Consider the following 20,015-nt stretch of genomic DNA (forward strand, 5'->3'; position numbering starts at 1 on the left):
CATTAACGGCTTCAGAGTTAAGTAGGAAATTCTGCAGATACTAGATAGAGAAGGAATCCAAAAAAAAAAAAGTAGAAACAACCTCATATGAATCACTGGGATAATTACCACCTGCTGTTAAATAGGCAGAAAAATTTCTCATGCGTCTAAAATGTTCCCAAGAAATGAAAATTATTTGTGTGATTTTATCGTCTGATAAACGTGTCTAAAATTGAATCATATTGAAAGGGTATACAACTAGAAATGGAATGTAATACTTGGATATAAAAACTATAGACCAGTCTAACTCAGCAAAGCAACTCAATTAATTTCAGAAATAAAACGACTGGAGTTTTTTAAATTGGCCGGAATGCTTTTAGATTATATATTTTTTTAGTAATTTTTCAACCCTACCCAGCCCGAGCATTCCTAGGAAAACCGAGCCCCGATTAAAATTCGGGATACAAACCTTATAACCAGGAGGCATGTACGGCCCAGCGACTTGCAACCAAATTGCATCCCACAAACTTGTTACCATTAATTTTAAAAACCTACATAAACTAACGAACCAATTTTAACTGTTTTTTAAGTTAATTCCAATAAATTCGAAAAAATTTTGAAATTATAACATAAAATTCTAAAATGTAGAGTGGTTGTTATACTAAATGCAAAGTAACAAACGTTTTCGAAATTCCGATTTTTTGTTCTTTTTTTTTTTAAATTTTCCTTAAACCAAAATAAGTTCATAACAAGTATAGTTCAAAAATTTGCTTACAAATTAAAGAAGCAATTAATAAAACAGTGACAAGATTCTAAAATAGTGTTTCATAGAAAAAGTTGATATCCTGCTATAATTCATCGTCTATAATTAATCTTCCAATAATTCTTTTTCTTCTTTTTTAAAAGAAAATATTATACCTATACTTTTCTAATAATATCCGGAGCAAAGCTGCTGCATATTGTCTTTCAATTTTAAAACAAATTGATATTGCTCTTATTACACAAAAGAATAATTAAATTGTAATAAATATAAAAACTGAGTACATTTTAATTGTCACTACAATTAAACGGAAAACATCTGACGGAATTACCATGTGGAATATTTGTGATCCATCAAGTAATTTCCCGAATTAGATTTTTTCTTCTTTTTTGAAAAGCACTGCAAACACAAAAAAGAGTAAAATAAATAAATACCTTCTTCTACATATATTTTTTCCTCACATTTTTTAAATCAAAATAATTCTGAGAACTATAAATTATTGATTTATCAAGATTTTATCCGTATCCTTTTTTCCTTTTTATTTCATAGATATTAAATTTAAAGAGTACTTTCAACGTTTCTGCATACCGTAAAAATTTCATTTTATAATTTTAGTTGCATTAAATTTAAATAGTATTTGACAAGGTTAATATTCACAAATTTCGTAAATGAGGGTCGTGGACGAAAATATTGCGAATATTTGGATCGAGTTAAAAATATTTTGGCAAAACTTTTTAAGTTTAGTTTACAAGGAACTTAAGTTTACAAAGAGCTGAAATTTAGTTTACCTTCAGAAAAAACAAACCTCACACACGTGGGAAGGTGTTTGTTGAAACACTATACTCCAAAACGATATAATTGTTTCATATGTGAATTATAACGATGACCCCGAGCAATAAGCTTCCCACACATGTTGGCTATATGAGTAACAGTGTGAGTAGCAGGTCAAGGAAAATTTGTTAGTAGGTCTTGCGTTAAAAATATGGGTAAATCTGCGCAATAAGAATTTTAAGTTAAAATGAGGCGTTAAGTTTCAAAACCAACTAAGTTCATTTTTAGAAATTTTACGAAGCGAGGAAAGAAAATATTATGTCTCAGTCACCCATTTCATTTAGGCAAATGTTTTTCAAACGAGCAGATTTATGTGACTTTTATTAATTAAATTCAGTGGGGATAGAGCGCTTCCCTCCCAATGACGAGACCCGGGTCGAATAGCGATCACTGGTCGATACGAATTCCGCACCCGGCTAGCACCGACCACATGTGCTGACGTAAAATATCTTTAGTTGTTGACGGATCATACGTTAGAGTCCCCTTGCCATCAGGCTATAAATGGAAGGTTTTCGTGGTTTTCCTTTCCATAAAACGCAAATTCGAGTTAGTTTCATCAAAAAGTGTTCCATCCACGAAAGCTAATTTCTCCCAATACTTGATCCAGGAGTTTCTTGTTTTCTGGATTGGGTCAAAAATTAAAAGGTTACGGAATAGATTCTGAATTATAAAAAACTATTTTAAAATTCATTTCTCAAAGCTATTCAATCGATTAAGTTCAGATTTTGTTTTTTTTTGGTTTAAAATTACACATTTGAAATCAAGTAAAAATGTGCCTACATCACAATTCAAACATTTCTCGATTCTTATTAAATAAAATAATTAAAAAATAAATAATTATTAAAATATATTTTTCACATGGAATTATATAAGGATAAATAAATTTTATAATTCCGTGAAATTTTTTTTTGATTCGTTAAAAAACTATGGAAAGGTATGGTGAAAGATGCAAAAAAGTGAAACTATATAGCATTGAAGGCCTCAAGCTTACGACCGCTCATCTGACTAAACTATTGAAACCATATTTTTCGAATTGCGGCTACCGTCCATATTTTAATAGTCAAATATTCGAATTCGTCGAGGGAGGGGGGAGATGTTTATTCAAAGAAATTACTTTTTTGCGCCTGATTCCATAACTTAATTAATAGTCAATACTAATTAATTGAAATATTTAAACTAACTTCTTTGAACCATAAAAATTGACACTTAGTTTGTGAACATCCGATCATTTAAACAAAATTTATTAAGGGTGATATATATATTTTTTTTTACTTGCGCACTGTAGACAGCTATACTGTGTTACATATACAAACTAATGCTTATGCAATTGCAATGGCCAGTCAACTATTACTTCATAAAATATGTTATTGCTCCACATTACAGAAATAATAAAAATTTACTCTCAAACTCTACAATTCGTACTTAAATAGTAATGTAGAAACATAATAATAAAATCCGATAACACATTTTTGAAATTAGTTTATTATAAATTATCAAATTAATAAATAAACTAGACATTACAGAGACAAAAGTTTACTCACAAAGACTACAAAAATCGTACATAAATAATAATCTAGCAACTTAATAATCAAATCCGATAACATATTTTTGAAATTCGAATGCTATTTTCAAATTCATAAACAAACTCAAATAAAAATTTAAACTATGAAAACCATTATAGAACAATAAATATGTTTTCCCTTTCATAAAAGATTGTTCAGTGACTTCATGCTACAAAAAGAAAAGAGAATGTAAAATTTAATAGCCACATAGATTGAGTTTAATTAGACTTAATGAGTTCAGCTAGCTTCTATTATCATGCATGGATCTAACTTTGACAGCTGTCTGAGAAAAAGGCTTTGGCGGAAGTTTTAAGAGCTGCCACATTTCAAACTACATCACCTTGGCGAGTGATAAAACTGAAAAAGCGTGAATCCTGCTCCCGCGTGGTTTTATTTTCTTACGGTTACCATTGAAAGCTCCGAAGAACACGAGTTCATCTGAAGGCGATGACAAATTTATAGTAAGAAGGTTTTTTCTTCCTTCTTACTTTCTTCCTTTTTTTATAAGGTATGTTTCCAAGGAAGGTAAAATTTAATATTAGAAAATTATTTCTTTGTTTTTTTTTACAATGCTTAGCTATGATATTTGACGCGTTTATTCAATGCACAATTCGACTAAATCTAACGCCTTCGCATTTTTCGAAAGTTTGCCATAACTGCAATTAGTTTAATGTAAAATTAGTATAAATAATTAAGATTTAATCATTGGAAGAAAAAAACGAAAATCGAAAAGTTATCAAATTTGGAACTAAGATATGGTGAGTCGTTTTTAATGGGAAGAAATAAAATGATTAAGAAAATCATTCTCAATATAAACGAGTAAAAAGTCTAAAAAATAGAACTGATGTTTTCTTTTGTGCTTAACTGAACCGAGAGTGAAGGTTAGTACCCAAATAAAGGTTAGTACGAACGCGAATTACTATTAGCTTTTTTTACCCTGCCTGACAACATACACCTCCTAAATTATTTTTCCAAAAACATACTAAATAAGCAAGATAAAGCGCATTTTGTAACATACACAGGCTTAATGAACTGTTAAAATTCCAATCAATATCATTAAAAATTTAACAGCACTAAAAACTAGCAAAATTAGAAGGATTTTACAATATTAAAATATTCCCATATCAACAGAAATTGCTTTAGTAGCTAATGTAGTTTTCTTTGTTATGTAGTCGTAGAGATTGTGTTATATGGAATGGAATCTACATTAGCAATTATTAAAATTTCTGTGGCAAGTAGGATTCTATTTTACTGAGTTCTTGTTCGAGTAATTAAATTACAAACCCTTACTTTAAAGGGATTTTTAAAAAAATTAATTCATTTATGCGATTTACAGATAATCGAACATCCATACCTTTAATTTTTGCTTATGAATCTATATAACTCAGAATATTGTATAAATTTCGTGGAAAAAAAAATTTTTTTTTTTTAATTACGAGATTTGAGATTAATAAATTGTCTTTTTTGAGATACTCACAATAGTTTCTTTTCTTTTTTTTCGTTTTTTTTCCCACTCTTTACAAACACAATTTCACAAAAGAAGTAGATACAATGTTCTAAGAAGGAAAATCGGAAGAAAGGAAATATACAAAGAGGTATTTGTGTATTTTTTTAATGTCACCTAGAGAAGAGAGCGGAAACGGAAGAGGGATTTTCAAGGTAACTAAAAGTCTGAAACAACCCCTATCTATCAAAACTCAATTCCTAGATTTTCAACAGCACACTCTCCGAATCTGCTTAAAATATCACACATTCTCCAAAGATCGTGACACTGGTTAAAAATAAGATTTTGATCCGTGCAGTACAGGTTTGCTTTAAAACGAATTTCGTTACTAATATTTCAAGAATTTTTATTTTTATTTATTTGCACAGACTATTACCAATACACTGCCAATAACTTATCCCAATCAACTAAGTTTGTGACTTTTAAAATGGCTTCATTTAAGTAAATAAAAATAGAAGTAAAATGCATTTCAAGATCCTTATCTATATAGGTTATCTCAACAGTTCTCAATTAGTGTTCCGCGGAACCCTAAGGTTCCTAGGGGTTCAAAAGTGTTCCGATAGTTAGGTTTTTTTTTTTACCCAGTTATGACTTTTTAAACCAGTAATTAAATTCAGATCTGATTAATTGACCATTTTTAATTTGATAGTTACGTTATTTTTAAGAAACTATTTACTTAAAATGCTTGTAAAGAAAGAAAAAAAATTAAAAAAAAGCTTTTTTTCTATATCGACATATTAGTCAAAATATCAACTGAAATGTCAAATGTAAAAATTTCTTACAAAATGCTAAAATTTTATTGAATTTCACAAACATAATTTTAAATTTAATGATAATAATTAAAAATATTCGTTAAAAAAATTTAAAAAGCACATTTTTTCAGCTACACAACAATAAAATTATCTTAACTACTTCGTTACTTACTTTACTACTTCTTTAATTTATGACTGTAAAACAAAGCAAAATAAATAAATAAATAAAGTCTACTTTAATAAGATATAAAATAAATAACGATAACGATTTAGTTATAAATATTTACAAATTACACAACAGAATTTGGTTGAAATTTACATTCTTTTACTAAGCATAATATTTTATTTTAAATGAAAAAAAAAGAAAAATATAACCTAATAATATAATTTTCCTTCTGCCATAAATTATAACGAGCCTTGTAATGACATTTTAATAGAAATTTAGGCTCTAAAATTTTTTACTAATAGATAATATTGTACAAGTTACCTGTTGAAAAATGAAAATATTCGAAAATAATGTCTAATACCAGCTTTTTCGAAATAATAGAATAAAAAATTTTTTAAAAAAAGCAAGACTCCCCACGATGTCATTTTGAAAATATTCATAATTTGTTTTGAGAAAACAAAATTTTCTATCAAGTCACATAAAAACGCGGAAAGTGATGGCAATAATATAAATATAGCCAAAGTCGGTAATATAGTTTTAAGGGAGAAACTCAGCGATGTGTTAAATTATTTCACCGGCATCTAAGGGGGGGGGGAAGGAAGAAATTAAAATTTATATGATGTAAACCAAAGTATATTCCTATAAAAAAAATCACAACGTCATTTTGAAGTTTTAGAAAAGTTCACATTTTAATGAGAGCATGAAAAGTAAAAATTATTATTAAACATACAAAGAGTAAAAAAGAGAGAACACCTTAATAACTGTTGTTTTAATGGTCAGAGTTTAGCGTACAGATGCAATATTAGATGCAATCGTAGATTCAATCTTAAAAATTCGAGGACCAAACATTAAATATGCTAAATAATTTGTGCAGACAAAATTTCTCGATGCGAAATCAGACACAGAAACATACCTTCTTTGAATAAATAAACCTTTTTTTTTTCCAACGGATTACAAATGGTTACCCTTAAAATATGGGGAGGGGGGTAGTTGCAATCTTAAAATAGGCTGCTCTTAATAGTTTGGTTAGGACCACTTAATGTTTATTTCTCATTTTGCTCATTTCACAATCTCAGTCAGTGAGGTCGCATATTTAAATTTTTATTTCTCAAAAATTATTATTGCCTTTCAAATTTCATATTTTATTATTCAAAATTCGTATAATTAAAATGGTGCAAAAATTTATATAACTGACAATATACAAAATTTTTTCTACCATTCCTAAATTAAATAATAATGAAAAATATTTTTTTTTACCTATTTTTTAGAATTACTTTTGGTTGAAAGAGTATTACAATTGTGAGAAAAAGTTTGTGATTCGCTTAAAGACTTCAAAAGGTATAGCGAAATACACAAAAAGAGAAATTTAGATCAATTCTTTGTAACATCAACCCCAAATGTTTGACTGCTGTCCTGACTAAACTATTGAGACCATATTTTCAGGGGGCAAGAAAAAAAAGTGCATTTATCCGGACTAAATACGTTTTAGTTTTTTGATTTCGTAACTTTAACCGTTGTCTGCTTAAATAATCAGTATATTTAAGGTTAAGACCTCAAATCATAAAGATCCTATTTTAGAGCGATAAAATTCCGACCATTAGATTAAAAGTTATTTAGGTGATCCCTCGATTATTTTGGGCACTGTTCGTCAATGGAATTGACTTCCTTAAAAAAAAATTATAAATAAGAAATAAACTTAATAAATACAGAAAAGTACATCAGCAGCATTTTTGAACAATAGCTTATTCAGTATTCCCATACGTTTTCCTTTTTTCGAATTATTTCTTAAAAAACAATGTTTTTTATTTTCAAAATACTTTCACATAACTTTAAACATTCTATTTTAGTAAAATTTTGTAAGTAAAGAATCGAAGAATGTTTCCAGTCTGGATGAGTAAGTTCGAAGACGAATTTCAAATGCATGCAGCGGTATTTCTTCGATAATTCATGAGCTTTAGTCGTTATTCCTTTAAATTTCTTTTCTCAAACATCACGTGATACATCCGTTTCGTGGAATTACAAAACGTGATCAAAATACTAAAAATGCGAGGCAGCTGTTACTGCTCCAACATCGCTCATTCATCTAACTTTTTTAATTCACTATAAAATGAGGGTTAATTTATCTCGATTGATAATAAATGTTGTTTAAAAATTATGATAAAAAAATTAAAATAATAATAACTTTCAAAATGTGAAATTTTATGTTATACCTAGGAGAAAGCCGAAAGGGAAAAAATTTAGCTACAAGATAAGATTTTGTATTAGTTGATAATAACTATATTATTCTTGAGGCCCTCAAGAATAATAAAAATATTATACATAGAATTAATTTAAAAATATTATACAGGTACCACCTTGAAAGTAATATATATACAGTGGTCTGCCCAGACCGAATTTACTACCGTTTAGCGGTACCTTCACAAATTCAACCGTTTTTCCTGAAGTTGAATTTGTGAAGGTACCGCTAAACGGTAGTAAATTCGGTCTGGGCAGACCACTGTATATATATTACTTTCAAGGTGGTACCTGTATAATATTTTTAAATTAATTCTATGTATAATATTTTTATTATTCTTGAGGGCCTCAAGAATAATATAGTTATTATCAACTAATACAAAATCTTATCTTGTAGCTAAATTTTTTCCCTTTCGGCTTTCTCCTAGGTATAACATAAAATTTCACATTTTGAAAGTTATTATTATTTTAATTTTTTTATCATAATTTTTAAACAACATTTATTATCAATCGAGATAAATTAACCCTCATTTTATAGTGAATTAAAAAAGTTAGATGAATGAGCGATGTTGGAGCAGTAACAGCTGCCTCGCATTTTTAGTATTTTGATCACGTTTTGTAATTCCACGAAACGGATGTATCACGTGATGTTTGAGAAAAGAAATTTAAAGGAATAACGACTAAAGCTCATGAATTATCGAAGAAATACCACTGCATGCATTTGAAATTCGTCTTCAAACTTATTCATCCAGACTTGAAACATTCTTCGATTCTTTACTTACAAAATTTTACTAAAATGGAATGTTTAAAGTTATGTGAAAGTATTTTGAAGATAGAAAACATTGTTTTTTACGAAATTATTCGAAAAAAGGAAAACGTATGGGAATACTGAATAAGCTGTAGTTCAAAAATGCTGCTGATGTACTTTTCAATATTTATTAAGTTTTTTTTTTATTTATAATTTTTTTTTTAAGGAAATCAATTCCATTGACGAACAGTGCCCAAAATAATCGAGGGATCACCTAAATAACTTTTAATCTAATGGTCGCTCTGAAATAGGATCTTTATGATTTGAGGTCTTAACCTTAAATATACTGATTATTTAAGCAGACAACGGTTAAAGTTACGAAATCAAAAAACTAAAGCGTATTTAGTCCGGATAAATGCACTTTTTTTTCTTGCCCCTGAAAATATGGTCTCAATAGTTTAGTCAGGACAGCAGTCAAACATTTGGGGTTGATGTTAAAAAGAATTGATGTAAATTTCTCTTTTTGTGTATTTCGCTATACCTTTTGAAGTCTTTAAGCGAATCACAAACTTTTTGCTTACAATTGTAATACTCTTTCAACCAAAGGTAATTAAAAAAAATATTTTTCATTATTATTTAATTTAGGAATGGTAGAAAAAATTTTGTATTGTCAGTTATATAAATTTTTGCACCATTTTAATTATATGAATTTTGAATAATAAAATATGAAATTTGAAAGGAATCAGTCTAATAAATAATTTTTGAGAAATAAAAATTTAAATATGCGACCTCACTGACTGAGATTGTGAAATGAGCAAAATGAGAAATAAACATTAAGTGGTCCTAACCAAACTATTAAGAGCAGCCTATTTTAAGATTGCAACTACCCCCCTCCCCATATTTTAAGGGTAACCATTTGTAATCCGTTGGAAAAAAAAAAGGTTTATTTATTCAAAGAAGGTATGTTTCTGTGTCTGATTTCGCATCGAGAAATTTTGTCTGCACAAATTATTTAGCATATTTAATGTTTGGTCCTCGAATTTTTAAGATTGAATCTACGATTGCATCTAATATTGCATCTGTACGCTAAAATCTCATCATTAAAACAACAGTTATTAAGGTGTTCTCTCTTTTTCGCTCTTTGTATGTTTAATAATAATTTTTACTTTTCATGCTCTCATTAAAATGTGAACTTTTCTAAAACTTCAAAAAGACGTTGTGATTTTTTTTATAGGAATATACTTTGGTTTACATCATATAAATTTTAATTTCTTCCTTCCCCCCCCCCTTAGATGCCGGTGAAATAATTTAACACATCGCTGAGTTTCTCCCTTAAAANAGACAATAGAAAATACGTAATCGTACAGTTTCTTTGTTTTCAAATAAAATTTTTGAAATTTTCGTTTGTTGCAAAGACATTTCGCATTAGAAAGCGTACCCCTGCTAAACTGTTCCCGTACCCCTGGGGGTACGCGTACCACACTTTGGGAAACACTGTGTTAGTTGAATACGATTCGATGCAACAGTACTTATTTATATTTTAATAAAGACATATTTTTGTAAATTCGAACTTTTTGTAAATTTTATTTTCCCTTTAAATTCAATTTATTAAGAGTTCACTGTAATCTACACATAAATTATTTTAAAATGAGAAGAAGAAAAAATCATACTACGACATTAAATCACATAAGCGAGTTCTTCTTCAATTCATAAATCCAAATACAAAATGTTGAGGCTCTTTTTTTAAGGAAATGACAACAACACAAGTTTTATAACTTTCACTATCAAAATTATTGCAGATATAAAATGCTTTGAGTGCTAAACACGATGGTTTGAGCAGGAAGACGTGTCGTTAGAAACAATACAACGACCTTGAAAAAAAGGGGGGAGTCGTTTGTTAATATTCAAATGAGTGTCGTGTTCCAAACAGCAGCGGTTACCCAGTGCCATCAGCAGGCAGGTAAGGAAGAGAGTTTCGAACTTGTTTTCAAGAACAAAACCTGGAGGATGAGTCAGAGTAATTTATGTTATTACTATGCTTGGTTGAAGACGAATTTACAAATCCCTACCACGGAATGTAACAGCTGTTTATTTTACTACACTATGCATTCACTATCAGTGATATAGAACCAAAACGCAAGGTTGGGAATTTATTTTTCCTTTAGATCAAACTGTGCTCAGCAGAAACTTTTTAATGCTCCATGAAAAAGTACGACTCATTCAAAACTGGGCGGAAAAAATTATGAATATTAAAATTTAAAATTAAATATAGAATAATAGAATTTTTTTGAACGTTATGACTTTTTGCACACTCGGTGTGCAAAAAATAAATAAATAAATAAAATATAGAATAATCGAATTTTTATAATTATTATAATAATATAATTATAATTATTTGTAACTAATAACTAATAATAACTACTATAATTATAATTTATATATATATATACAATAAATACAAAAAGAATAAAGACAAAAATGAAGAATTTTCTTTACATAAGCTGCAAGTATATATAGAACTCATAAAATAAATTCAAAATATAGAGAAAATTATAACAGAATAATGAAAAGAGAAGAAGAAAATTATTAAAATAAAATGTGATAGGTTTATTTTAAAAAATTTCTTTTTTTCTTTTCATTATTCTGTAATTTTTTCCATGTTTTCTCTATATTTTGAACTTATGTACGGATAAGTCGTGGGGTAACCTATTGCTGTTACGGTGTTATAAATTTGTCCAGTGGTGCACAAATAATTATGATAGGTTTTTGTGATTCTGTGTATAATAGATATAGAAGTAAACATTGATACTCGATTTTTTTTCTTATTATATATATGTATATAACGTCGTTGCCGAGTGGAAGGACTAAAACAAGTCTTAGGCAGGGAAGGAGGGTACCAAAGTTATTTATTAACTATTAGGCAGAGAACAGCTATAAAAGTGTACACGAAATCGCAGTGCTCCTCGATATATGTTAGGGAAAATCTTGCAAAGTAAATCCGTAAAATGTTTCAATTTAGGGAAAGAGAGAAGTCTTAGTAATTGTAATTGGTTTATCATATAGGTCGCGCGATTCCCACAAAGAGCAAAGGGAAAAATGTCTTACTTTTAATTCATGCATATTTGTTCCAAAAATAGATTAAAGGACAGGATGTGAATTTAAAAGTGTGAGAAAGTGTTTCGATTAGAATAATAAAATAAAAGAAAAGGATTCACAGAAAAGAAATAATAACATAAAAATATTAATTGAAGCTATTTATGTTGCATATATATACATACATAAAAAAAATAGAGTGCTGATTGAGAAAGAAAAAAAAATCGAGTATGAATAAGAAAATATAATATGAATAAGATGCAATAAGAAAAAATTTCGAATGTCAATGTTTATTTCTATATCTATTATAGACAGGAAATCTAACGGATTCAAATATCGTCCTTGCAGGGCATTTTTTGAGTGTAACAAAACCACAAAAACCTATCATAATTATTTGTGCACCACTACACAAATTTCATAACACCCTAACAGCAATAGGTTGCCCCCACAGACTTATCCATACATAAATTTTCACAACTTCGGCATCTTTTCATAGCTAATTATCATTGTTTTTTTTTCCTCACTAATGTCACAAAACATGCAAAATTCTAGATCCAGGCCTATTCTCTTCACCATATCAAATATATTCTAAAATATTCCATAACAATAGCTGCTATTCATTTTATTTCATGTATTAAAATTTAACTACAAGCCTTGCTAATTAAAGTTATTAGAATTTAACTCCATTACATAAATTTAAGTATTGACACTCATATCTCATGTAATTAAAAAAAAAAAAACTTTACCCATAACCTTTTCTAACAATTCACCACCATGGCCCCGAACAACTCAACTCAAGTCTCTGGCCTAAAAATGAGCTTATTATATCTCCTAATCCTTTATAAAAATACTGAATAAGATTCAATTATTATTGTATGATGAAGCAATGGATTGACAAAAACGAAAACCAAGTAATAAACATTTTTTTTTAATATTTTGCAACCACAATTTGTTTCCAAGACAATTATTTGTATTCTCGTGAGCCACGCGTGAATAAAAACTAATCTGCAAAACACATTTAATTTTTGAAGAAAAGATAATCAAGAAATTCTTATGCATATGAGAAATCTTTTCCTCTTCAACAACAAAGTCAAAATCCAAAAAGAAGGTAATTAAATAAAATAATGCATCAAACAGACCCTAATAAATTGCGGAGCATAATTGCTAGTGAATAAAATGAAATATACTATCTCATACATTTATTGTAGTAGTTGAATTGTATTGATAAGTAAATAAAAAAAAGTGCTATAACTAAGATAGTCTAAAACAAATCTATAACTCTTAAACGTAAATTATTATTATCTAACTGATACGCGTCGATATAGATAGTATTATTTGTTTTAACTAGTGTCGTTCTGGTATGCATTAATTAAAGTAAGAAAGAAAAAGACATCGAATCTATAATTTTATCAACTTCTCTAGCGTTAGTTAATAAGGCAATAAGTTTTCGTTACTCAGCTAGATAACAACGCCCCTGACGCTATAGAGTTAAACATAAAATACCAATGAGTAAAAATAAATGAACAGTATAATTAATAATTAAAAAAAAAAACTCATTTAATCATTCATTCCGGCTTTATATGCAAAAGCTGCTTTACCAGACACGCACGAATGCTTCATTATCAGCAGCAAGAAAAACAACAACATATTAAATACACCAGTTTAGCGACAGATCTATATCTGTCAACTGTATAGAGGCTCCCTATACTCAGTGTAAATTAATGCAATAAAATTATACACAAGGCCATGCAGGGAAAAATAATGTATTTAATAAGTTCCGGATTTGACTGATATTAACGCTTGGCCATTTTTATCTCTCAATATTTGTCATTTTCTATGATGAAGATTTGTCTTTTATTTATCATTTCTTTAAGTTTAGGATATTAAATTTTATAATAATCGTGTTTTTATATTTATACGAAACATTCAAACTTTAATGGCAGGAATTTCATAGTTTGAAAGCTAGGGGTCATTTTAAAATCTTCATACTCGCCAAAATATGCGCTTTCATATTAAGTACTTATTGTGCACTAAGTTTTTTTCAATAACCATTGAACAGCGGACACAATTTTGAGTTTACGACTACTGCTGTTCAACTCCGCGGCCTTGCATTTTTGAACCCAATCCAGAAGACAAGGGAACTCTTGGATCAAGTATTGAGGGAAATTTGCCTTCCTGGAGGATTTTTTGATGAAATTAACCCACATTTGCTTCACGTAGAGAAGAAAACCACGAAAACCTCTCATGATCAGCCTGACGTCAAGGGGATTCTACCACTGAGGATATTTTACGTCAACATTGCGGTGGGTGGGAACCGGGAGCGCAATCGTAACGACCAGCCATCACTGGGATTTGAACCAGGGTTATCTTATTTGGAGGCGAGAGCTCCATCCCCTGGGCCACCACGGTTCTTCTACTCTAAGTTTGATAAGTCTCTTTTTTCCGATAATACCATCTAACTTGGATTAATCCCAGGAATAAACGAAACACTATAATTATAGAATTTTTTAAAAAAGCACTAAATTGGTCATAAATTTCTGAAATACTTGCAACAGAAAAATAGTTAACATCAGCAAAGAAATATCGGCCAAGTAGCATATATTTATGTTAATGGATTAAAATTATATCTTATAATCTTAGATAGACTTAATAATCACAAATGTTCTGTGATTATCGTCAAAATAAACAACTATCACCAGTTAAATTATCCTAATTACCATTTTTTTTCTCAATGCCGAATAATTTTATTTTTCGAACTAAAATTGCAATAAAAGCAAAAAAGGTAACTTACTTATTTAAATATCTAATTTTGTATAAATGCATACATAATGAAACAAAAATTATTACTGGAACATAAAAGACATAAATTGTATTGCGGGTCTATGTCTTCCAGAAATTGTATTCCAAGCATTAGTTGTTCTGCGACGTAAGTCGTAGTTATAAGCGTTTTTGGACTTTAAAGTGTTAACGTACGAAAAACTAGTCAAAACAATAAGAAATTCAAGAGCACGAATTCCAGACTGGTTATATTCCTGACCTCTCTCATGTGCGAGTGTGGGAGATACAAAGGCATAATGATGTGAAAATTCAGGTAATTGAATGTCTACAAGAGAATATGGGCGTTAAAAGTCTAGAATCTCTGAATCAGTCGGGCTTCTACAGACGGGCGATTGCTAATGTGAGACACACGAATTACCGTCGTAAAAACAGAAATAAAAGAGAGAATCTTGAATGAAAGATAATATCAGAAAAGAATCAGAAGCAAATGAAACATTAAGAAGATACAGAATTCTAACCAACTCAGAATAAAAAAGAAAAAGAAAGAAGAAAAAAAGTAGAAGAAAAAAATCGTGTGTATTTTAAAGTTTTAAAAACGGAATTATTACACTATGAGAGCTTATTAAAATCCTCGTTTAATTAATTATCGATTATCATTGACCTTTCTAAAAAGTTTTGTTATCAAGTTTGAAGTATAGGTACTAAGTAAAAATTTACTGAGAGCAAACTTAATCAAGCATAAAGAGTGTTTTTTATTTAGCTAGAATAATATACTAATTAAAAATGTCAGAATAAAATTTATGCATGAATTTAAACTGCATTAAATCAGTAAAATAATATAGAAGCTAATGGAAATGTTATTTAAAAATTAGAAAAGAAAACAAAAAACGAAACGGGCATTAAAAAAATGCTCATCTTTAAAACAACTACTTCCATCAACAAATAAATTTAAATCAAAGTAGTTGAGTAATTTATGATCGTCGTTATTTGGTAGAACCTGGAAAAATTTCAGTTGTTCAATTTGACACAATTTGTTGTATGCTTACTTTTAAAATTTCATAAATTTCTAAACTGACACTAATTAACTTTGAATTGAATCAAGTCTTACGGGGGAATCAAGTATTAATTGAATTAAACATTCAATTTTAGGAGTTAATAATCAGCAATGACTTTGCTAGGAAACATTTCAGATCTAGTAAAGAAAAGAAAAACCCAATTAATTCTGAAACCTAACAAAGGCAACCTTTTAAAAAAAATTCTTTTAAGGCTTTATTTAGATATTGCAACGAAAAGAATATGAAAAGAAGTAAATAATGAAGATTTCGAAAGCAGCGAGATTGAAAGGAGCATTAGAGATAGCTGATGCCTCATTCAACGAATTCTATATTAGACACCGAAAATAAAAAAACTAATTAATCCATCACCAGTTTCTTCTGCCATCTTCCCATCAGCTATTTTGGGCCATTTCAGAAAGCAAATGAAGCGTGAAAACATACAAGTAATGGAACACCACAAGAAGTCAACTGCTTGCATCACCTTTGAGGAAAACAAACTTCATAACTAGTCATCGCTCCATTCATTTGGCAGTTTGCTAATAGTTCAACACTCCATAAATAATAATTAAATTGCAGAATTTAACAGCCGCCTCTATTTTTTATTTTATTAATAAAAATATAAATTATAGTAATTTCAAAAACTGAATGTTACATTGGTTATCATTTTAAAGAAGGACAAGTCCAAAATTATGAGTATTTTTAACTATTTTGAAACATTCATCAATTGAACAGATTAGTGGAGGAGCAATTAATCGATTTAAGGAAATCAGCCTCGATTATCTCATCCTAGAGATAAAACATTTTTAAAATGCTGAGAGTTTTTTTAACAGAGTTCTGAGAGGTTTTTTGAACTGAGTGTCAAACTATAGATATGATTTGAAAAATTCATTGATTGGTGATCTAAGTGGGATAGCATGTAATCAATTTAAAAATGCTGAGAATCAAACTATAGATATAGTAATTTGAAAAATGCATTGATTGGTGATCTGGGTGGGATAGCATGTAATCATTTTAANTAAATTATAATAATTTCAAAAACTGAATGTTACATTGGTTATCATTTTAAAGAAGGACAAGTCCAAAATTATGAGTATTTTTAACTACTTTGAAACATTCATCAATTGAACAGATTAATGGAAGAGCAGTTAATCGATTTAATAAAATCAGCCTCGATTATCTCATCCTAGAGATAAAAATTTTTTAAAATGCTGAGAGTTTTTTTAACAGAGTTCTGAGAGGTTTTTGAACTGAGAGTCAAACTATAAATATAATTTGAAAGATTCATTGCATAGTAATCTACGTGGGATAGCATTTAATCAATTTTAAAATGCTGCGAGTTTTTAAACATAGTTGTGAAAGGTTTTTGAACTGAGTGTCAAACTATAGATATAATTTGAAAGATTCATTGATTGGTAATCTAAGTGGGATAGCATGTAATGAATTTAAAAATGCTGAGAGTTTTTTGAACTGAGAGTCAAACTATAGAAATTTGAAAAATTCATTGATTGGTGATCTAAGTGGGATAGCATGTAATCAATTTAAAAATGCTAAGAGTTTTTAAACATATTTCTGAGAGTTTTTTGAATTGAGAGTCAAACTATAGAAATTTGAAAAATTCATTAATTGGTGATCTAAGTGGGATAGCATGTAATCAATTTAAAAATGCTGAGAGACAAACAAACTATAGATATAGTAATTTGAAAAATTCATTGATTGGTGATCTAAGTGGGATAGCATGTAATCAATTTAAAAATGCTGAGAGTTTTTAAACATAGTACTGAGAGTGTTTTGAACTGAGAGTCAAACTATAGATATGATTTGAAAAATTCATTGATTGGAGATGTAAATGGGATAGCATTTAATCAATTTTAAAATGCTGAGAGTTTTTAAATATAGTTCTGACAGGGTTTTTGAACTGAGAGTCAAACTATAGATATGATTTGAAAAATTCATTGATTGGTGATGTAAATGGGATAACATTTAAACAATTTAAAAATGCTGAGAAATTTTAAACAGAGTTTTGAGAGTTTTTCGAACTGAGAGTCAAACTATAGATATGATTTGAAAAATTCATTGATTGGTGATCTAAGTGGAATAGCATTAAATCAACTTAAGAAAATCAGATATTGAATGCCTCAATTCCACATGTGATTTACTTATACTGACTAAATTTAATTAGGTGAACATTTTCAAAATGATGTGTATTTTCAAACCATTTTGAAACATTCATTAATTGAACAGATAAGTGGTAGAGCTTTTCGTGAATCTGAGAATCAGCTGCAGAATGTTTCAACTAAAAGAACTTTTATTTTACACTCAAAACATGGCTTATTTAAAGAAAGGTATAATAAACTATATTCCATACTTACAGTTGATTGAAGCAACTTATTAAATAGGGAAATCTGACTGCTTTGAAAATATCATTTAAAATATTCCTTCTTTAAGTTTCTCAAATAAGCTAACAATATTTTATGTAAAAATGTTAAACAATGTCATTAGTAATTAAAGTGTCAAAAGAATTATCAATTATATTCAGTTTTCAAACTGAAATCAATTAGATCTCAATTAGAAAAATAGTAAACTAGACTTAAACATGCAACGTATGTACATAATTTTATTTTATGACATAATTTAAAAACTATTATTAAAGCAGCAGATGGTCATTTAAATTCAACTTAGAGCAGATGCAATAATTAATATAGCTGAATTTCTAAATAGGTCATTCGGGATGCATTAGAATGCGTCTGTGTTCATTGTAATGCCTTTTAACATATGAATCATTTTTCTTTAGTAATAATAAAATAGATTGTTAGTTACTATGGATTAAAAAAAATTCATAAAATATAAGATTATACGAACATTAACATTAAACAGAACAAAAGAATTATAATTTAAAAGAAATAAAAAGAATGGATTTTCCCTAGAGCACTGCATATAAAACTTATTTAAAATTTCAACTAAAATGAATGATTTCAAAATAATTGATTTCCTATGCATGCATTCTCAACTCTTGTGTTAAATAGCTTGCAATTATTAATATGTAAATGCAATTTTTATTATTATAGTATTAACATGTTTATATATATATATGTTATTACATTATACATATTACGTTATACATATACATAATATATATATATATATATATATTATAAAGTAAACATGTAATATATATGTTTATATTATAATAAGTTTACATTATTATAGTATCAATATTTTTGCAATTATAAATATGTATTCCATCAGTTTAGAGCATAATAATACCTATATTACCTGATAAATTATTTGCATAAATGTTTTCAGAAACCAAACCTCTGATTAGAAATAAATTCTTATATTCATTAATTCAATCATTCTTAATGGTTGAGTTGTAAATTATTTTGTGTTGTAAATCTTATCAGGGGATTAGAGAATAACAAAATGTATTTGTAATGCATTGTTACCTTACAATTTCATGAAATGTCTTTGTAACCTAACAATAGTTCTGATAGTTTAATCTAATAATTGTCAAAGGTCAAAATGAATTTATAGAGAGGTATTTCTCTATTTAGAAAAAAAAAAGAAGAAATTGAGAAAACAAAGTAAGAAATAGCTACATAATACTATGTAGCTATATATCTATATATATTATACCAACTACTCAGCTTATTAAATTGTACAGTGAAGCAAAACCCAGTTATGAAATACTTATCTATAGGATATTGTGAATACATAATAATGATCAAAAAATAAACGCCATTCATGTTGATAGTCTAAGGAAAGTATGATTTTGAATTAAGAAAAGGAGCTTGGAAAGCAAGAAGCAAAAATGAGTCACTGATTTTTTTTTAAAAAAAGAGTAACTGAATGCTATTTTTTCTCTTTCAAATTCACGGTTTCAGTGATTTAGATGTAGAACAAATATTTCTGTTGTATGTTAAAAATATATACACATGTATGAACACATATCAAAATTATTTTTCATTTTCAACTCTACTTATAAAGTTTTTTTTATTATTATTCTTTTTGTTATCCGTGGCGGCCTTGCTACAAATTCTGTAGATAATCGGACTTGACTGAAACTGAAAGGTACAATGGAAAAACATTTGGACATTAAATGGAATGCACAGAAACAAAAAAGCTTTTTACAAAAAAAAATTTTTTTTAATTAAAATCACCTTTGTTTATAGTATGTTCATTACTTACAGCCCACTGTAACATACTGCCCAACAATGGTCAAGCTTCCTGGCCCATTTTGCAAGGCCCCAGGTTTTAATGACCCCGAATGCTATGTTTTAATGCTAATTTTAAGTTTTAATCCCTTTCATATGACGTGGAGAGTCTCTGAAGTAGGCAAACTTCTACACTACACCAACAAGAGAGAAAAAGTTTGTTAAAAGCTACTACATCAAATTTAAAGAACACCTTGCAGCGTAAGTAAGCCAGTTGTTTATTTAGCCGCTAGAATTGAACTCACAATCCCAAAATCTCTACCAGTGATGTGAGAAACACCCTAATCAGTAAAACCACCAGAATTGCAATGAAACGTAACATGTTTTTTTAGCCCAGACAA

The 20,015-nt window shown here is 28.6% G+C and overlaps 1 protein-coding gene across 3 annotated transcripts in view; it reads right to left on the reverse strand.

Annotated features, from left to right (window-relative positions):
* The window catches only part of LOC107454397 (adenomatous polyposis coli protein), an 89,516-nt gene that overhangs the window by 64,525 nt on the left and 4,976 nt on the right, over positions 1-20,015 (reverse strand). The gene's annotated exons all lie outside the window — the stretch shown is intronic.

Source organism: Parasteatoda tepidariorum, chromosome 3 (assembly GCF_043381705.1).
Source record: "Parasteatoda tepidariorum isolate YZ-2023 chromosome 3, CAS_Ptep_4.0, whole genome shotgun sequence".
Taxonomy (NCBI): domain Eukaryota; kingdom Metazoa; phylum Arthropoda; class Arachnida; order Araneae; family Theridiidae; genus Parasteatoda; species Parasteatoda tepidariorum.